This window comes from Hippocampus comes, unplaced genomic scaffold (assembly GCF_001891065.2).
Source record: "Hippocampus comes isolate QL1 unplaced genomic scaffold, H_comes_QL1_v1.1 scaffold180, whole genome shotgun sequence".
Classification (NCBI taxonomy): Eukaryota; Metazoa; Chordata; class Actinopteri; order Syngnathiformes; family Syngnathidae; genus Hippocampus; species Hippocampus comes.
This window is the reverse complement of record NW_017805076.1, coordinates 1163511-1184538: the sequence shown is the minus strand read 5'-3', so window position 1 is coordinate 1184538 and position 21028 is coordinate 1163511. Positions and strand designations below refer to the sequence as shown.

At 42.8% G+C, this 21028-nt stretch overlaps 1 long non-coding RNA gene across 1 annotated transcript in view; it reads left to right on the top strand.

Moving 5' to 3' along the window:
• Nucleotides 1-9921: 9921 nt before the first annotated feature.
• The window catches only part of LOC109513071 (uncharacterized), a 21509-nt gene continuing 10402 nt past the window's right edge, over nucleotides 9922-21028 (top strand). Inside the window, exons 1-2 of the long non-coding RNA XR_002167652.1 lie at nucleotides 9922-10204; nucleotides 10425-10479. This is a non-coding gene — a long non-coding RNA (uncharacterized LOC109513071). The remainder of the gene's footprint in view (nucleotides 10205-10424; nucleotides 10480-21028) is intronic.

Below are 21028 nucleotides of genomic sequence, written 5' to 3'. Positions count from 1 at the left end.
CTGTCAGAGATTTTCTCGGACAAAGTTAAAGAAACGACTCGGCACACAGGAAAATTGTCTTCAATATCGACGGAAGCGGATCTCTGAGAGCGAACGACGGTTTAGTTGCTCCGTGATCACGCTCAGAGCCCCCCTCCTCGAGTTCGAACATTTATTTGTGACATATGCAAAATACAAGAAAAACATTGCCCCCAATATTTGCATACCGTACCCCTGGTCCGGCCCCTCGGTAGTGATTGGTTACCTGGGTATGAGCTTTGAACCACCGGCACGTTGGCGCCTTTTGGTCTGGTCTACACTGTATCAACATATCGCGGACTTTGCGGATGACAAATGTCGCCTGGGCGCGACGGGTGTTCTCAAATCGTCTTTTGTTGTTCGACCGCTGTTCCCAAATTACTCGCTCCCCCTTTGTGACCGGATCTGATCTCCTCTGATTGCCCACCCGCTTTGATGTGTTGATTGTGGTGTGGGCTGCAACAGCCCCCAGCCCAAATGGCCGGCACCTTCTGAAAAGGAATTTGGGGGTGCTGATAACGCACCCAGATGCTTCGACGTGCCCAGATCAAATGAGACTTTAAACATGATACAATTTCGCCCATAGATTCCTCTAACACATCCTCTTCCTAAAATGATGCATGTGTAATCTATCAATTTGACGAAAGAATCTAACACACGTCATCATTAGTTCTACCAACAGTTAACATTAGCATTACTGCACCTTGTGACAAATGTTTTATTCCTAAAGTTACCATGCTACAACCAGTAAATTATACAATAACCAATACTCTTTCATAATATTTTTCATAGCGATTAGCCTATAGATCTAATGACCAACTTGCCTTGTAATCGTGCCTCTCGTCGTATCTCGCTCTCGTGTTCTGTGCATACATCACAGGTGAGTTTAGTGATACGCCCTTCAGACGATTCACACGAAAAATCAGAATGGCATTCTCATTTCTTAAATGTCGTAATTAGTAGACCTTTGTGAGTTTTTTTCGCCGCCATCTCAAACTTTCATCCACACGATTCCTCAGTTTTCGGACTAAAATAGCAACCCACATGCGCACATAACGTTATCTGTTCAGTCCCCGCCAACACTGATAACAAAACAAAACGAAAGTAAATTAGAAGAAACACACTCACACACCACAAACACCCATACAGACACAGTGAAATCGCATTGATCAGACAGGAGAGATTTGATCGCGTACAGTCAACTCGTGTGCGGTGACTTTTATGGTTAAACGATTTTTCGGTACCGTCAAAATGACGCCACGGAAACAACACGCTACCGGTAACGATCGTTACCGTGAACTCCTCAGGCCTGCTATAGTTTTTTTTTTTGTTGTTGTTGTTTTGACTGAGAAATTTCATTGTGTCCCAAAAACGCACATTATTTGGAACTGTGCGTCCCGCGGAAAAATTATGCGTCTAAGACGCGGGACGCAGCGGTAACGAGATGGCTGACTCAGGTCTGCTCTCTCTTCATCAATATATTCTTTTCCGGTATGACACATTTTCTATCTCTCTCTCTCTCTCTCTCTCTCTCTCTCTCTCTCTTTCAGAGGCAAGATGTAAATTATTGTATAATTTATTGGTTGTAGCATGGTAACTTTAGGAATAAAACATTCGTCACGAGGTGTAGTAATGCTAATGTTAACTGTTGGTAAAACTAGTGATGACGTGTGTTAGATTATTTTGTCAAATTGATAGTAGATTACACATACATCGTCTTGGGAAGAGGATGTCAAGCCACATCAATACTTACCTGTATTAATGATTACCAGTAAATTAATCTTTGCAGTGTGAGATTGGAAACATACTCTGATTTTGTGGTATGCTGCATTCATGATGCCATATGAGTACAACATATTTTGATCCATTTATTTTGTTGAATAAACCTGGGGTACACAGCTGCTGATGTAATGTTCATTGTTCATAGATAGTTTTCAAACATTTACCCTTGAAACGTTATACTTTTGAGTTTCAGAATTCTTGATTATGAATATCAGTCAAAATAGAAAAATGGGTTCCCATGATGAATGTTTACGGAACCCAAAATTAGTTACCGTGGTTTCCCATTGGGTAATCCGACGGAACCGAAAAATGGTTACCGTGAATTTCCGAAATCCTCAGTCCTGCTCCTGAATTATTTAAATTTTTGCAGCATTTGTTTATAATTGTATGTATATGTTGTTGTTTGTGTTATTATCATATGCAATTGAATAAGCAGACCATTATGAATTCGGGACTCTCTAAATGCATAATGGGACTCATACTTTTCTGATGAGCGAGTCCCTGGGACTCGCTGGGGGTAAACTGTAAAATTATCACTGACTGAGTACATCTTTTTTTCTTTTCATTAATAATTTCATAAAAACACAAAATTCAGTCAGGTGTAATTGTTTTTACTACATAGAAACAAAGATTCAAGTTTACTTGAATGAACGAGCAGAAATAATAAACGAGCCCATCACACTCTTAATTACAGAGCCCCTTTGGTGCTAGGTTATAAAAAAAAAACCAAAAAAAACAAATTGCTAATCTATTCCTACTAATCTGTACCCACATTTTAGAAATCTGTTCTCACAGTTTACTAACCTGTGCCCACAGTTTACGAATCAGTTCACAAAATTTAGTAATCTGTTCCCACAGTGGGCGACCTGGTAGTCGAGTGGTTTGCACGTCGACTTCACAGTACAGAGGGTTCAATTCCAGCTACTGCCTTCCTGTGTGGAGTTTGCATGTTCTCCCCGTGCTTGCGTGGGTTTTCTTCAGGTCCTCTGGTTTCCTCCCACCTTCCGAAAACATGCACGGCAGGCTGATTGAACACTCCAAATTGTCCCTAGGTGTGAGTGTGGGCGCGAATGGTTGTTTGTTTCTGTGTGGCCTGCGATTGGCTGGCAACCGGTTCAGGGTGTTCCCCGCCTACTGCCCGAAGACAGCTGGGATTGGCTCCAGCACCCCCGTGACCCTAGTGAGGATAAAGCAGTTACACACACACAAATAATCACTACAAATTTTAATGAAACTATCCCAGTTGAACATTTGACCAAGATCGACCAAAAGTTGGAGGCACATGTAACAACCCAAGACCACAATGTTGCCAAGGTGCGAAGGCCGTTTATCGATGCTGGGAGAGCTTTTTTTTTTTTTTCCACAAAAATTGCATTGATGGTGTCCTGTTCCGGTTCTTGGCCTTGCCAGCAGGTGGCACACTGAGCGGACTTGCTGGTTGCACACCTGCTGCCAATCTTGCAATTAGGGAACTCGGTATTTAAGCACCCACAAACTGTCTGCTGGTTGTCGGAGAATTGTTTGCCTTGCTGATGCGCTTGCTCATGTGACACTTTTTTCCTAGTACTCTCGCTCTCGTCGTGTTTGCTCTTGTTCTCTCGGTACCATGGTTTTGTAAGTATGGTTTTTGTTTTTGTTAATTGTTCATGCTTACGTGAATTGGGTACTTTGCATTTCGTTTTGTAGTCTCGGGTTATTTTCTTCCTTGCCTTTTTTGCAAGCGCTTTTTGTTATCGTTTTGTTTTGTCTTTTCCTGGTCCTTACTTGACCATCGCTTTATGTTTCTACTTCGTCGGTGCGTTTTGTATTTGACATTTTTGTTATGGAGTTTTGTCTGGTGTCTACTATTTTGGATCCAAAAACATTATTCGCTTCGTTCGAAGTGTGACAGATGGGGACCTAAACGTGCATGAAAACTTTGCACACTCATCGGCGAAAAATGCTGTGCAGCGCCACCTAGAGTGGAAAAACAAACAATCCCTGAACATTTGCCCTAATTGGCAGGCATGTGTACCACCCCGAGACAAAAAAAAGGCCAACAAATCTACCTAAATCGAACAGGAAGTCCAACATTTAAAATTTTCTTTCAAATTTGGACCCTTTTTTGGCCAATTATCGGGTCAAATTTCAAAGCATTCCTCTGAGAGCTTTTATTCGTTTTTATTTAAACTGTGGGTGTTTCATCTAAACATGTTCAAGATGAAAAGCGAAGCTTTTCTTTCGTTCTTTATGACAATGTGATGGTTGGCATGAAAAATTTTGCTAATTTCAACTCTCTAGGTTTGCATGAAAACATGAACACACATCAGGCCTGGCAATTAAGTATTTTACACGGTTATTGTGCGATTGAGGGGGGGAAAAAAGTAGCATATGGGAGGCATATGTAACAGCCCAAGACCCACAATTTTTTTTTTTTCCAGCCATAACACGAACATAACAGGATGTCCACAATTTTATTTCAGAATTTGTTTCATTTTTTTACCCTTAAAAGGGGCCATATTTTATTGAACTCCTTCAGGAGATTTAATCTGATGTGCTTCACACGTTGGCTGATTCATCTAAAGATGTGGAAAGAGAATTTGCCGAAAACTTTTACACTTGTCAAACGCTGCTGTCACTGTGACAAAGCTGGTGTTGACGCCTAAAAATAGACAAAAAGTCATGAAAAGATGTTTTTTCTTTCAAAAACGTTTTTTTGAAAAACAAAACGTAGGGTTTCTTCTCTAGCAGTGAATGGTGGACAAGCCATTTTGTTTTCAAGCGATATCCATGCACAGATAATACATGAGTAGCGGCAGATATTGTGTGTGAGGAATTAGTTTGCATTGATTTGTGTCTGTTGCCAGCCAAAATCAAGTAGGAACTAAAACCTACAGGAAATGCAAGAGGAACAACAAGTTGTTTTATTTATACAGCCCTTACTCAAAAAAAAAGTCTGAAAGGCCCCATTCGACAATGATTGATCACATCCCATGATTCAAACACCCAACTTGGGCAAGGAAGAATTCAAAATCCCATTAGACAAAACAGAAGAAACCTTTCGAGACCACCACAGATGAGGGTCCAAACATTTGTGAAAACTCTTTAAACTTCATAAAACATCAGACCTGGCACAAAAAGATCCACATGTAAGAGGTTTATAGTTCCATTCAAAAAAAATATTCAAATTCCAATTTGCCAGTAGTCCAACGTGATAGTACTCCAAAGTAAAGCTGTGAAGACTCTTCATAGCTGCTCTTAGCTCTAGTTTCTATTATTATTATTATTATTATTTATTTTTTTTTTTTTTATGGTTTCATAACATCCCTTTTGCTCTATTTACACCACAGGACATGACTATCAAGGCTTTATTTTCAATTTTATTCACTCTTTGTGTGCAGTTGTTGTTGTTTTTGTGCTCTAAAAACAAAGTTGAGATGATCCTCTCAAAAGAAGCCATGTAAGGCTTTGTACACACGGACCTGCGTGGGTTGTGAAACAGCGTATGTCTCATTCCATCAGATCGGGATGCTGTGATCGCTTCGCCGACACTTGGATAACTGCAGCAGTGAGAAAGGTAATACTGTACTGTGAATCATCTTATTTGAAGTTTTGATCATGTCATTGTTATAAGTATACATCTTTTTTGTGTAAAATCTCATTCATGCAATTTTTCATAAGAATGTTGACCGTTCATGCTGAATTCCTGTCCGGCTTCATATGAGACCTCTTATTTCTGTTTCATCCCCCCCGCCACCTCGTCATTCCTCTCACTTCACTCTGCCTCGTCTGTTTGTCCCATACTTTGCTTCTCTAACATCCTGCCCAACCGACAGGAATAAGGCTCCCTAACAGCAGCACCTGAATCAACCCTTTGTTTCATCACTTTCTGTGTTGAACAGAAAACTCCCTCATGTCGATGTGGCTGAACGTCAGCTTCACTAATGTTTACACACATCCTGTCTTGGCTCACATTTCCACAGAGCACATTTGTAACTGTTTGTAAAATCTGCTTCAGTCGGAATCATAGCTTTTTTTTTTCTCGAAAACCACTGGGGTACGGCCCCACAAATTAAAAGCTAAACCTGCTGATTTTAATGTTAAAAAAAAAATAAATAAATAACAATGACAAAGCAAATTAAAACAACATCGTTAAATTTCATGAAATAAATGATTAATTTATTTACATCTGATTGCAACAAAAATGGGAAATGTTTTAAATAGTATCGTGTACTAATGTACTGTCAGCAATATATCCTGGCTCGGATATAATTTTCCCCTATGCTACCTGTGATCTAGGGCACTCTTTACTTTAGTCATTTTGCAATTTGCATCAGTAAAAAGTGAATATTTTGTCTATAATGAATTAGGTAACTTTTAACATTATTTTTTTATGTTCAATTTACACTATTCAAGACGCATTTTGTCACTTGCGGCCAATTGAGGGGTCAGGAAACAACCAATCATGGCGCTTATGAAGTCCACAAGCTAAGCTGTGATCGGTCGTTACCAGAGCCCTGAGTACTTGTGATATCATTTTCAGTCCACAGAAAGTGAAAAAAATGTTTTTAAAACATTATTTTTGATATTTACATAAAGTATCCCTGTCAATATAGTGCTGTTATCTCACCTCCGCCTCTCTTTTTCTACTTGCAACTTCACTCTTAATAATGTTACTGCATACATTATGTCTTCACATTTTTTTCTCCTTGTACCTTTTTAGTCACAAAAAAAAAAAAAATGGGACAACGGGGCATAGATTGTCTCCAGATGGGAGCAATAGTCACAACCACATGCATGTGCGCGCACACACACACACACGCACACACACACACACACAGACACACACACTCGCTCTCTTTTTTTGCATGTAACATGCCCACTCTTGGTCCTTAAACTGGCCTTGTCTATTCCCTTACGACACCCTCAGATTTTCCATGACAGAGTCACTTTAAATGGGAGCTTTTTCTGGTCAGGAAACGCAGTATAATGTTGACATTTGGTCTCTCTATGGCTTCTCGGGAAATAATCATCACTTGGTGCAAAATAACTTTCACTTCATCCAACCACACAAATCCAAATGAGAATAATAACATACAGTCATTAATGGAGCCCGCTTTGCATTTTGTGGTCCACAGGTTTGGGCAGTAATTAACACATGTACCATGTATCCACATTACAAAAAAATGTAACTGTATTCTGTTACCGTTATGAAAAATAAAAACCACAATCAGAATTGAGGTACATTTATCATACACAGGGATTCTGCAGGATGACAATTTCCATTCGGACAGAGAGACGCCTCCAGCCTGGTTGTTTAGTTGAGCCCTCATTGCTACAAATGAATAAATTGTCATAATATGTCAAACTCAACGCGCTGCCAGACTCCATTTGCACGGTCGTTGTGAGCGAACGGCAGATGTGGTCATCGTCAGTCCAGTGAATCCGTCAATGAACTACCGTCAGCATTTCAGGCCGGCCCAGTCTGTCCGAGCCGTCGGTGGAAGCTAAATGGCGACGAGTACGGACTTACCGGTACAATGACACATGCATGTGCCGCACACCTGACACCCACAAACATCAATGATGTGTCCCATATTCTTTTTATTTCATCAATCACCACATTGGGCATACGTGTGTGTGTGTGTGTGTGTGTGTGTGTGTGTGTGTGTGTGTGTGTGTGTGTGTGTGTGTGTGTGTGTGTGTGTGTGTAGGTTGTTTTTATTTGTTTTTCTTCATTTGGCTGCATTTAGGCTTGTGTGGCGCCTGACTGTGACATGGAAAATACATCCTCAATGCCAATTGGCTGTCGCCAATGAGGGATGGACTGGGCCCATGTGGGTCAGGCTAAAATACTGACAGAAACAGTGAAGGTCCGTCAGTCTGACGAAATGCCCACCTCTGGCAAACAGGTCTATTGTGAGGGGGAGGTGGACAAACTGGCTGTGGAATGTACTCATTGAAGGACTGATTAATCTCAAATAAAATGTACAAAGACTGCTACGTATGGCTGAGCTCGCTGGTAGCCTGCTGCGCGAATAACTGAAGTCAAGTTACCCTCCCATCACAGATTTGCAATTTAAACATGACATGAGTCATGAAAATGGCTAAACTTCTCACTTGGACAAAAGTGTGTGTCTCAGTGTGTGTGTGTGTGTGTGTGTGTGCGCGCGTGTGTGTGTGTGTGTGTGTGTGGGTGGGGAGGGGGCCACAAGCATGTATGTGGATGCGATGTCGGGGGGAGGTAAAAGGCTGCATTAACGTTGCAAATGTTGCCTTTATAAACTTCATTCGTCATCTATCTTCCAGTTTCTCATAACAAAAACTACTTTATGGAACAAGCAAATCTACTTTCCCTCGCTGGATGAATCGAAGTGTTTGCGTGTCTGTCTGTCTGTTATTCGATCAATGTCAGGGATGAGCAATTGGCGGCCTGCCCACCCTGTCATAGAAACACTCTCAATTCAGTCCCAAAAATTTAACCCCTTATTTATCCAGCCATCCATTTTTCTGATCCGCTTTATCCTCACAAGAGTCGCGGGGTGTGTCTGAGCCTATCCCAACTGTCTTTGGGCAGCAGGCAGGGGACACCCTGAACCGGTTGCCAGCCAATCACAGGGCACACAGAGATGGAACAACCATCCGCGCGCACATTCACAGCAAGGGACAATTTTGAGTGTCCAATCAGATTTTGGAATGTGGGAGGAAACCAGAGTACCCGGAGAAAACTCACACAGGCACAGGGAGAACATGCAAACACCACACAGGAAGGCTGGAGTTGGAATCGAATTCGGTACCTCTGCAGTGTGAGGTCGACACCCTAACCACTGGACCACCGGGCCCTTATTTATTTATTTATCTATTTCTTTATTTTTGTGGGGGAAATTCTCAGCATGTTCCCTCGACTACAGTGCACCCCCCCCACCTCCACACTCAATTTTTGGGGTTTACAGATCCCACCACCAAATTTTCCCGATGCATTTCAATGGCAATCCAACTACTGTAGATGTGGATTTCTGCTATTTGCGCGGTGGGATGTATGTCCTCCATATTTAAAATGGCATTTTTCTCATATCTGGTTCGGAAATGCCTGGCCCCGCCAGTGGCACTGATGAAATAGGATGGGCCGCTCCAACATTTAGGTTGCACATCCTTGATCTATGTGAGGTGATGACTTCAGTCACAGCTCAAAAACATCTCACCTCTCGCAACAAAGCAATTGTTTCAAAGGCCAAACAGTTAAATGAATCTGTCTGTTTGACAATCTCATCTGCAGACCGCTGAACAAGTGGTTAGCATATCTGCCTCACAGTTCGTATGCTTTGGATTTGAAGTCCGATGCTCTGGCTTCCTTCCACATTACAAAATCATTCATATCAAATCGTATATAGAAATATAAATCATTGTGATATGTATTTATTTATAGCCTTTTTTGGAATTTTGGTTTTGGTGTTGGTACTTGGATCACATTCCTGACTATATCCATTTTTGACTTTGTAACAGGTAACTGGTAACTGTATACATTTTTAAAGTAACCCTCCCAACCCTGGTGGTAGAGTACAAAAATCCTTATCTGTTTGCAACATCCCTCAAGTCATCAGCTTGATTCACATCCAATAAGCATGATAAAACATCAGCAGCCACCAAAGCTAAACAAGCATCTTTTCATTTACCATTCCACTGAGTGGATTTGTCTGGTAGGTGTGGGGGTTATATGCTAACACGCAAACCTACACACTGAATGACTGTTTGCCATGAACAAACTTTCCACTTCTTGGCACACACAGGCTCTTTTCCAGCATGTATGTGTGTGTGTGTGTGTGTGTGTGTGTGTGTGTGTGTGTGTGTGTGTGTGTATGTGTGTGTGTGTCTGTGTGATTGCAGGCTAAGTAAACCCCATAGTGGTCCAGGAGCAAAATGAATAAAAGTGCCTTTTGTCAGACATCAGGCTAGGTCTAGGAAGCGGAGTGGGTGGGGCAGGGGTTAGCCAGTCTGGAACAAACATGAATGTACCCTCAGTTCCCTCAGACATCGCGCGTCCCTGACTACTTTCACAGCGGCACTAGAAGAGAGGAGGTGGACCTCAATGTGGAGTCAGGAGGGGCGCCCCGAGTGAAGGTGGAGGGAGTATGAAGTGTATCAGTGAGTGAGCGGGAATGAGGGGGTGGGTTTAGCCAAACAGGCACTGAGCTCATTGGAACAGCACTGTTATTTTATCCTCCTACCAAGCATGTAGATTTTGGAAGGCATACAAGCCACTAGTACACCAGCTCCCTCAGTCGCCCCAGACTACAGGAGCAGAGAAGAGACTGTCGGAATCCTAAGCATCCTCACAAACCTCAGCCCGCCCGACATACCAGAGGGCATCTCTCGGTTGGCACTCAAATCTCAATCTTCACACTCTGAGACTTGGATGGCTTCTTGAGTGAGTTTTGACTGTCCTTGATTTTTGCATCATTTGATTTTTCTTCAACTACATCCTCATTATTTTCTCATTGCGCTTATGTATCTGAGAAGACAGAAAGATTACACTGTGCTATAAATATTTGTAATTGTCGGATAATCCCCCTCAGAAAAGTGAAAGGGTAAGATTCAGAAAGGTGACCTAATTGGATGTTTTTTGTCTTATTCTGTTTCTCCCTCAGGTGTCCAGTGCTCCTGCGGAAAATGACGCGAATGGCTCATTGACCCCTGGATGAGGTATGTTTATCCTTTATTTTGCTCTCAGGCCAAATTTTTATTTCGGTATTTAGCATTTTGTGAGTACATTAAACCTCCACTATATTATGGTGGACTTTACCCGGAACCGGTATTTCACACGTTTTATTTATTTAACCAGCTCAGGCAATCACGAACAGTTTCTCATTCAGAGTGCTGACCTGACTTCAGACAGCAGGGCAAAAAGCATAGCAAGACGGACAGCAATTTTTTTTCCCAACTGTTTGTAAAATTTTTGTGTTATCCGTTGCTCTTTCAGTATTTTTATCTCTAGAAATGTGTTTGTATGGTTTTTAAGGTGTGTTGCAAGACCTGCAAAATAACAAACTGCTTAAAAATAAAAACATTCCTGGGTGTATTTAAACAGGGTATTTCTATTTTGAAAATTTTCACTTCGCAGTGTGTATGTGTGTGTGTGTGTGTGTGTGCGTGTGTGTGTGTGTGTGTGTGTGTGTGTGTGTGTGTGTGTGTGTGTGTGTGTGTTGGTTCTGGAAGGCAACACTCGCAATGGACGGTGGGTCATTGTATCGCTGACGATGTGCCTCTGTTTTAGACATAAAGGTAAACAATCTGGAATCTTAAAACTGAACTGTTTTTCATCAGTTACCCAGAACACCAAGCAGTCCGGGTAGATGTCCGGATTCAGTAGATGGACAGATGAACTGATGGTTAAAATGCATGGATAGATGATTACCTGTAGCCAGAGAGCCATCCAATATAAATGAGCACCACCAAAACTTTGAGCACTTCCTTTACTCAAAGATCCAAACATGAACGGGACATATGATTGTGGGAATTTTTTCCCAAATATATAACAGTAAATGTTATTTTGTCACACGTTCATGCATCAATATTTCTGGCAGATTCGAGCTCATTCATGTTTCTGTGACCTCATCAGTTAGTTATGTCCTATCCAAAAACCCCGCTCATGACGGCTTTTCATCATGTTGCGGTAGTTCAGAAGAAAACCTCATGGCAGTAGCGCTGTCCCAGTTTTACTTCTATTGCACATATCTTCTCAACTGCAGTTACTTCCCTTTCTCATTTGTAGCTCTTGTTTCATTTTTAAAACGACAGTTTAACGGGGCGGGGGTAATATTTTCGACAGCAGGAAAGAAAGCAGTGAAAAAAATGAATTGGGACTAGAGTGAGGAAGCAGTTGGGGAGGAACAAGTAAGGTTTTGCACAGTGACCGCTACTGTTTCTGAATGCTCCACACACTGCTGTTAATGAGAAAAAGATGTCAGCATGACGGAGGGAGGAGAATGGTTCCACGAGCAGCTCTGTTTTTAGACGCGCGCTCTCTAATGCCTATACATTCACAACTGGACTCATTGTTCACCAGTGTATTCTTTTTTTAAATACATACATAAATATCCTAAATACACTCATGTCCTATCCTGGCCAATATTTGTGACACACAACACTGCCGTTAAACACCCAGTACACGTATGAAGTCACAAACTCGGGTTATTTGACCCAAGCCATGTGAAATACCACACTAACTTGCTGGTTGTTGAGCATTGGAGTGATCCCCACCCCATCCCCCGCACCACCCCAACACCCCCGGGGAGGCTATCTCAAAAGAGAAAGTCAGCCGCATCACTCTGTCGACTTCTATATCTCCCACTGAAACCTTCCACACAGTTCGAAATGATAAATCCTTGAAACTTTAATTGATTTTGATTCTGGTGCTTGTGTTCAGAGAGAAGCACCAGGACAATGGCAGAATGTACTTTGTCAATCACAACACACGAATCGCTCAGTGGGATGACGCACGAACCCAAGGGTGAGTCTGCATTTGCTGGTGGTTTTAGAAATGAATGTTTGTCACCTGCATTAACTAGTTCAATGTCAGCTATTTGCATTGATCACAACCCTGGAGTTCCAATGATTTTTGACTGAAATTTTCAGACCTGCAGAATATAGTGGTCTATGATTTTTTATTCATCAAATCTACAAAATGAGAGAATAGGCTCTCTTTCCTTTCACCAGAAAAAAAGTTTGATTCTACCTTATTCTGTTCTCAAGTAATTACATGATGACCTTGTCATCCTCATCATATTTCAAAGATCATTGTTGTACTTTTCCATTGATGACACACACATACTTCTGCTAACTCTCATCTCAATTCAGCTCAACTCAACTTTAAAACAACCACCGCTGAATACCAAGTGCAGTACATGGAGCAAAAAGAATCCAGACATCAACAATAAAGCAAGACATTAATCACAAAGACAGTAGAAAGCACAAAAACAGTAAAACTAAGACCAAGTCCGAGTCATGCTGAGTCAAAAGCCAAAGAATACAAATAAGTTTTAAGACAAGTTTCAAAGATGGCCAGCGACGGGGCTTGCCTAATTTCAGTGGGAGGTCATTCCAGAGAGAGGGACCAGCAGTGGAAGAGGCTCGATTCCCTCTGAGCCTCCGCTTAGTTCTGTGGTAGTGTCTGGTCCGCAGAGACACTGGGCAGGTGCGTAGGGGCGGAGGAGCTCAGAGCGGTAAGGTGGAGCGAGGCCATTTAAAGATTTGAAAACAAAGAATAGGATCTTGAAAAGAAACTCTAAAATGTAGCCAGTGAAGTGACTGTCACTCTGCGATATAGACATCGATGTGTTTTGATTCTAATGGACAACTTAAGCCATTTTTTGCGTTTAAAAAGTTCAGCATTTACTCTTCATGCGCTTCTGACTCCGAGGCCTGTTGCACCTTTTTTTTGTTTTGGACATGTCTTGAATATTCCATAATCAAAGTAGCGAGATACCAGTGATGCACAGAAAATACGCAAATGAACAACTGGCTCATATAATTCCACACATTTTTGTGAGTGACAAGAGATATGAAGGATAATTTGAATGACCCCAGTCGAGACTTGAACAAACTACGGTCCTGGGGTAACATCCGGCCTTCCGGGAGTCTCTGACTGGCCCTCACATTGACCATTAGTATTGGGCATCGTTTGAATGTGGACAGTTGTGGTTCCGATTGCAGTTCCTCGATTTGATTCCGGTTCCTAACGAGTCTCAATTTCGATTCTTAACAAAAGAAAAAAAAACAAGTTTGCATGGTTTAAATGACAGAGCTAACCAGTTATTTTGGGGAGGATGAAATTATTTGAACTTCTTTTAGCTGTTTATGAACTTAACTGAATTTCCCAAAGGGTATTTTTTTATTCAGCATAACAGTATCAAAGAAGAGGAGTGCTTCATTTTTTGAGAACCTCAAGTAAATGCAACAAATCAGCAGTTACTTGAAGTGCCGCTGAACACCCACCCTTTTTTTTATGTAGGAAAAAAAAACATGACAAACACAAAAGTTGTATTTGAGGGGGGTGCAATGGAAACAGTCCACGAAAACATGTCGTATGTGATGCATTATGCATGGATTTACTGTGTATGCTCAGCTAAATATTAGCTTGCCATTTACATTTGTGTTTACTTGTTGTTTTTGACTATGACTGCAATAGACCTTTTGTACGTCGATTGCTACATGTGCCTGCTAAATTTCGTAGGCCTAGGTCAAACGTACCGGGATTGGTTTTATTTTATTTTTCCACTCTTGGTGGCGCTGCAGAAACATTTTGTTTTCATGGTTTATGACAACTTTAAAATATTCCTCCAAGGCAAATGAGTGTTCCAAGTTTCGTGAGTTTTCATGCATGTTTAGGTCTCCATCCATCCATCCATCCATCCATCCATCCATCCATCCATTTTATCCTCACAAAGGTTGCGGGGGGGTGGGGTGCTGGAGCCTATCCTAGCTGTCTTCGGGCAGTAGGCAGAGGACACCCTGAACCGGTTGCCAGCCGATCGCAGGGCACACAGAGACGAACAAATGTTTAGGTCCCCATAAATGTGATTATTCATTTTTGTGAATAAAAATAAATACATCAATAAATACTACCACGACTACTAATGAAGATTGAACGAATGAATGAATATGAAGAAGAAGAAGAGGAGGAAGAAGAAAAAGAATAGAGACTTCACAGTGGTCGCTACTTCGGCCATAATTAGAGCTGAGAGCAGTGAGAAGGGCCCTTGCAGCCCTTGGCTCCTTTAAGGTATTCGCACATTGGGATAATGGCACATTCGCAATGGAATTTTAAGAAAATGAAGAATATCAAATTAAAACAGGGCCCATTACGTCGATCCTGATCGCCATCAACAGAACAGTTAACATAAAATGACAAAATAATACCACACAACACATAAGACGCAGACGGTCATACAATCTTAAGCACTTTTTCTGCATACACTTTGTTGTTTGAAGCAGTTATCGATGAAAGAGGAGAGAATCAAAGTGTCCTTTCACCAGTGGATCAGAGACATCATGCTGAAAATCTGCTACAAGCTAAGTTTGAAAGCAAACAAGAAGCTGTAGCGTCCATTGACAAAAAAAGAGATTGGCTCACATCTCCTGTCCCATGTAAATCCGCTTCAATTCCAAGCGGCGACTTCCAGTGCCACATACGCATCTGCGCTCTGCGCTGACGCTCCTTTCTTCTCATCGTCGGCTCCACAAGCCACCCATCCAGCCGCAGACTGTCCAACAGCACCCACATTTCTGCTGAACAAAACTGAGCTGTGAAAAATGCTGCACATTACAGGCGCAAAAAACACAAGCGCCCCGACAGTCAAATGGCGCCGACATTCCTGCCAATCAAAATCAGTGCTGGTACATGCGTGCTGCCAAGAAGGCGCAACCACCAAGCACAGATTCTTTTCCTTTGACTAATGTCATGGACAAAAAAATTCTGAAAACAATCCACATCTGACGTCTCTTGAAAGGTGATGATTGTGTAGGTACGAGGATTCCGCCCAACAGCAGTAATATTTAAAATAGTTTAAGTTCGGTGTTTTGTAGTTAACCTTTGCAAGGTCCTCACTGTTTGTAATTCGCTTTGCTAAAAATGTATCATCTATGTTGTGCATCATTAGATCATGAATGTGAAGCCATGTGACCCTCCAGAGATTCGTACATCATCATGAGGGAAGAGGAGGGCCTTGACTACGGTGGCATTGTCAGGTGAGCGTTATATGATTAAAATAGTCAGTCTGCGATAACGTTTACAACCATTTAAGGCCAAATTTGACATCTTTTTTTCTGTATCTAAGCATGAGTGAAATGTTTAAATGTCTCCATCAGATTTTATGAAGTACAATATTATCTTCTGTCTTGCCTCCTAAATCATCCATCCAGTGCAACGTCTTCCTTGTTCTGTTTTTTTTTTTTTTTTTTTAAACACCGTTGCTGTGTTGCTTCTTCATCTGTTTTTCCATTGTGTCTCTGTCTCCGGTGTCACGTCAGTGGTTTTACCCTATGGTAGGTGACATTATGCTGTTCTACCACAGGGTAGAACCACGGACGGGTTGCTGGGAGTGTCTCCGTCTGCCCGTCAACCCATATCCTCCCTACGTCTTCTCATATGTCTCAAAGAGGCAGAGATGTTTTTGGCGTTGGTTCTGGTGCTGCAGCTGGTGGGGTTACTTCTGGTGTGCCATTGCATTAACAAGCATCTTTATACTGTTTCACTGCTTGTCTTTTTAATGTATGTTATATTCCTAAATGTAAGGCCCAAATATTGTTCTATCATGTACAGTATAGTGTGTACACACAATCCAAAGTCTAGTGTGATCCGAGCTGATCGACACAACTTTCATAATAGTTGAAAATGTGAATGTAATGTTAAAATCTATGAAACTTCCATTTTCCAGGTTGTGATGGGGATATTTTGGGAGTTTTTGGGGGGGCTAAAACAACTTTTTTGCAGAGTTTGGGCAGAGTTTGGGTGTCTGAATTGGATTTGTCGCTTGTCTAAAAAGGTTTTAAATCGTTATTTCGACCAAACAAGGAATATCACTTCCCATCCTCATAGATGTTTGTTTTTAAGATGCTCCACAGGTTCTTTAAATGGTTAAGGCCAGGGGATGATGGTGGCCACACCATGAGTTCTAATTCCTTCGTATTCATAGCAGGAGCGGCCAACCAGTCGATCGTGGAATACCAGTAGTACGTCCCAGTGGATCGCGATGGATGAAGGGGGAAATTGAAAAAAAAAAAAAAGATTTGTGTGTCTGTGTGCATGTTATTAATATTAGATATTTTTATGTTAGTGTACCCTGCACCCTCAGCACCCCATCAGTTTCACTTTCACAAAAAAGCATTACAAAAAAAACCAACAAAATAAAAAAGTAGTTTTCTTTTAACCTACTGTGGCACATGACCTGCATCACAGAATGTTTTTCGCAATTGCAGCGAGGGATAAGAGCTCTTTAGATATATTTAGATATATTTTAATTTAGATAGATATATTTTCTTTTGGTTTATTCTCATTCAACATTTGTTTGATCTAAAATGTACTGATGTCAATGACAAAGAGAGTGACTCTGGAGTGTCACGAGCAGCATTTTAAAATGGTACATGCTAGCTACCACGGTGAAGTTTCTGGACTTAACACATGACAAAAGTGTGTCCCTACCTACCTGTGTCTACTAAGGCAGTTATTTCCTTTTTACACACCCAGTCTTGTCTTCCATCTAGTTAATTTTTTCTGTTTCGTTCATATTGTGGTCCATTATGGCTGTAGCTAATCGTGGCATGTGTGTGAGTGTGTGTTTGTGCGCATGGACGGGTGTGTACGTGCGCACGCGTGCATGTGTCTTTAACGGGTCGATTGTGGGAGGTTGGCTACTTGAAAAATAGAGCTTCGGTAAAAAAAAGGTGGGCACCCCTGAGCTCCAGCTTTAATGTTTTTTTTTTTCTGCAGAGTGGGAATGTGCGTCCTGTTTCATGAAAATATATTCATGTGGAAAGCAAGGTTCATATCTGTTGGAAACTCAGCAGACTTTGCAAAGGTCATTTTGGCAACTTCATGTATAATATAGAATTCATTAGTTACAAAACATGTTTGATAATTAGTCTTTTTCCTCGAGATAGCATAAATACAGCTTTATGCATGACTGCAAGCCTTTGATTGAGGGTTAGGGTTTTTTTTTTTTTTTCGAGTCACTACGCATCATCAGATGATTCCAGTCCATTGTTGGATGCATTGTCTGGCAATCGGGGTGAGATCAGCTAGGTCCTCTTGGGTGCAAGGTGTCGGGAGGAGTGGGCAGACAAGGAGATGTTGCATGGTCTGATCCTCTCCACACAGGCAAGAGATGTCACCAGTCTCATTAAACCCCCACTTTATCAGATTTGTTTTGCATCGGCCGACACCAGTTCTCAGGCGGTTACGGCAAGACCAGAGTGGCCGTGCTTCACTGGCACCAGACGGAAGAGATTTGCATGGCCTGGTAAAAGACACTGTGTGTGGGGCTTGGGTAAGATGTTCTGTCCACAGAGCAACACGCTGCTTTTCCGGATTTCTGTCCAGAGCCTCTACAGAGTGCAGGAAGCTATGCCTTGATTTTAACCTTTTTGTTGTTGGCTCATGATTGTAGAGTTGGTGGCGGGTGTCAGTTTCTTGTCTCAGCTTTTCTTTCTGGGATGCAACTGTCCTCCGGATGCTTGGTGGAGCAATCCCACTTAGTAGGTATAGGTCATCAACCTTTGTGGGCTTCAAGCAGCCAGTCACAGCACGGCAAGCAGAGTTTAGCACTGTGTCAACCTTGGTGGCATGGGCTGATCTGCACCAGACCGGTGATGCGTACTCCGCTGCAGAGAAGCAAAGAGCCAACGCTGTTGTACGTACTGTCCTGGCATCAGCACCCCACTTTGTGTTGGTAAGCTTCCTGAGAATGCTGTTCCTTGATGCCACTTTAGCTTTGGTCTTTATGATGTGTTCCTTGTAGGTGAGAGACCTGTCAAGTGTCACCCCTAGGTAGACTGGATATGAGGTGTGCTGCAGCCTCTTCCCGTACCAGCTAATTTGTAGCTTGCGCTCGGCTTCCCTGTTTTTTAGATGAAACGCACAAATTTGTGTTTTGCCCGGGTTTGCCCTTAGGTGGTTAATAGAATAGTAAGGGATGAGCAGGTCCAGTGCATTCGAAAGGGAGACTTCAACTGCTTCAAAGGTACTCTTCTGGGAGGCAATACACAAATCATCCACGTAGAGGAAACGTCTTGTGTCTGGTTGGGTAGGTTGATCGTTAGTGTAGATGTTGAACAACAGGGGGGCGAGCACACTACCTTGAGGGAGTCCGTTCTTCTGTGTCCTCCATCTACTGCGACTACCATTGAGGTCTACAAAGAATCTGCGACTTGATAGCATATTGCAGATCAGCTGGGTGAGCCTGACATCTGACGTCATCTCATACAGTTTCCTAGTTAGTATGCGGTGGTTGACTGTGTCATAGGCTGCAGATAGATGGTCTGCGGTGACTTGCGGCCTTGGCTGTGACTTGGTGTTGTCATTTCCCAGGATACGGATAGTCTTCCAGGCTTTCCTACTACTATGGGTCATATCGGTTGATTCAATTAGCTCTTGCCACTTCTTCCGTCTTTCTTCTGTGATGGAATTTGCTAGTGTTTCTCCACGCTCGATGGTGTCAACACTAAAGGGGTCGTTGTCAAAATGCGAGATGTATTCATCATATAACACCTTAGAGTCATCTGTCAGGCCTTGGATGGAATTCGTACGGCAACCATGAGGGATGTTGCGACGTGAGGACGACTTGACTGATTCTATAAAGGCGTCATAGTTACTTGGAGTGGCTGGAAGATCCACAATGGCAGAGTCTAGGTCTTCGGCAAAGCCTTCCCAGTTGGCTTTCTTCAGATTGAAACGTCGCCTAAAGGGGACAGTGCGAGGAGAGATGACTGCATTGATCTTGAGACCTATTGGACGATGTTGGGTGTGTGGAATTGGGTCCAGGACAGTCTTCTCGCACTGATTGGCAATGGCATCTGATGCAAAAATCAGGTCTGGATTGTACCCCCTTCTCCATCGGGAACTGTTGAAAGAAGGAGAGAGCTTAGCATCGTGGATGAGAGACCGTTGATTGGATTCTGCCCAGTTCTCAACCAGCTCACCATCTTTGTTACTTTCAGCATAACCCCAGTTGACACTGTCACTGTTAAAGTCTCTCATAACCACGTTGATGCAATCATCGGTGGGATCAGGAGGAATGTCAAAAATGATGGAGAGTGGTTTATATATTGAAGTGACAGAGATTCCCTCTGTGCAGATGGTAATGACTTCAATGTCGTTGTTGTCAGAAATGGATACCTTGTCTACATGCAAACCTCTACGGAGAAAAACTGCACTCCCATACTGGTCATGTGGCCTCTCAGCGATGAGGGTCATACCAGAGATGTGAGGACGGGCACGTGAAGGTCCACGATGTGTCTCTTGGAGGCAGAGGATGTTGCAGTTAGTCTTGATGCATAAGTCCGCCAGGAGATCTTGTTTGGCGCCAGTAAGTCCTTCGATGTTCGATGATATCACAAACAAGGCCGGTCCGGGCAAGGACCCATGCTTATGACCTTGGGCACCGCCGAAAGATCTGAGGTCTTGTTGGGTCATATTAACAATGAATAGAACAACTGTTGTTGATTGCGTTGTGTAGTTGAAGGATTCGCAGGTGCAAAAACACCTGACAGGGACCGCGACGTAAACGCTCCTTCAATGGCCCCCAGGGATTAGGGTGAGGGTTGCATTGAGTGGTTCACCAGCTTGATGCGCATCAGTGGTCTTTGTCAAAATTAATAGGTTTGCTCTCTTGGGGTTGGTACCGCATGCTCCCAAAGTACCCCCCCAGAGAACTCCCTGAGGAACATGGTCGAACGCCTTCTCCAAGTCCACAAAGCATTCCCATGCACCTTTCAATACCCTGCCAAGGGTGTAGAGTTGGTCCACTGTTCCACGCCCGGGACGAAAACCACAATGCTCTTCCTGAATCTGAGACTTGACTTCCCGACAGACCTTCCTTTCCAGCATCTTTGACTAGACCTTACCAGGGACGCTGAGGAGTGTGAGCCCTCTGTCGTCGGAACACACCCTCCAGTCCCCCTTCTTAAAAAGAGGGACCACCACCCCAGTCTGCCAATCCAGACACACTCTCCCCAATAACCACGCAATATTGCAGAGGTGTGTCAACTAGGACAGCCCCACAACATCCAGAGCCTTGAGGAACTTCAGGCAGATCTGCCACTGAGGAGCTTTTTAACCACCTCTTTCACTTCAACACCAGAGATAGGAGGCATGTCGGTGGAGTTGAGGAGGTCGTCTTCGAAGTATTCTGAGTACCGACCTACAACTTCCCGAGTCGAGGTCAGCAGTGCCCCATCGCTACTATGCACAATGTTCATGGTGCACTGATTCCCCCTCCAGAGACATCAAATGGTGGACCAGAATTTCCTCTAAGCCACATATGTCAAAGTGCCGGCCCGCGGGCCAAATCCGGCCCGCCAGAATGTTTTCAGTGGCCCCTGGGATGATATTGATTTATTATTAGAACCGGCCCACGGACCGCAGCAAGCCGAGAGCCCGCAGATCTTTTACACGCACCAATACTACATTTCCCACAATGCAACGGTGACGCGCCAAGCAGTCGGCCGCTTTATTTAAATATTTATTAGTCTAGCAGTC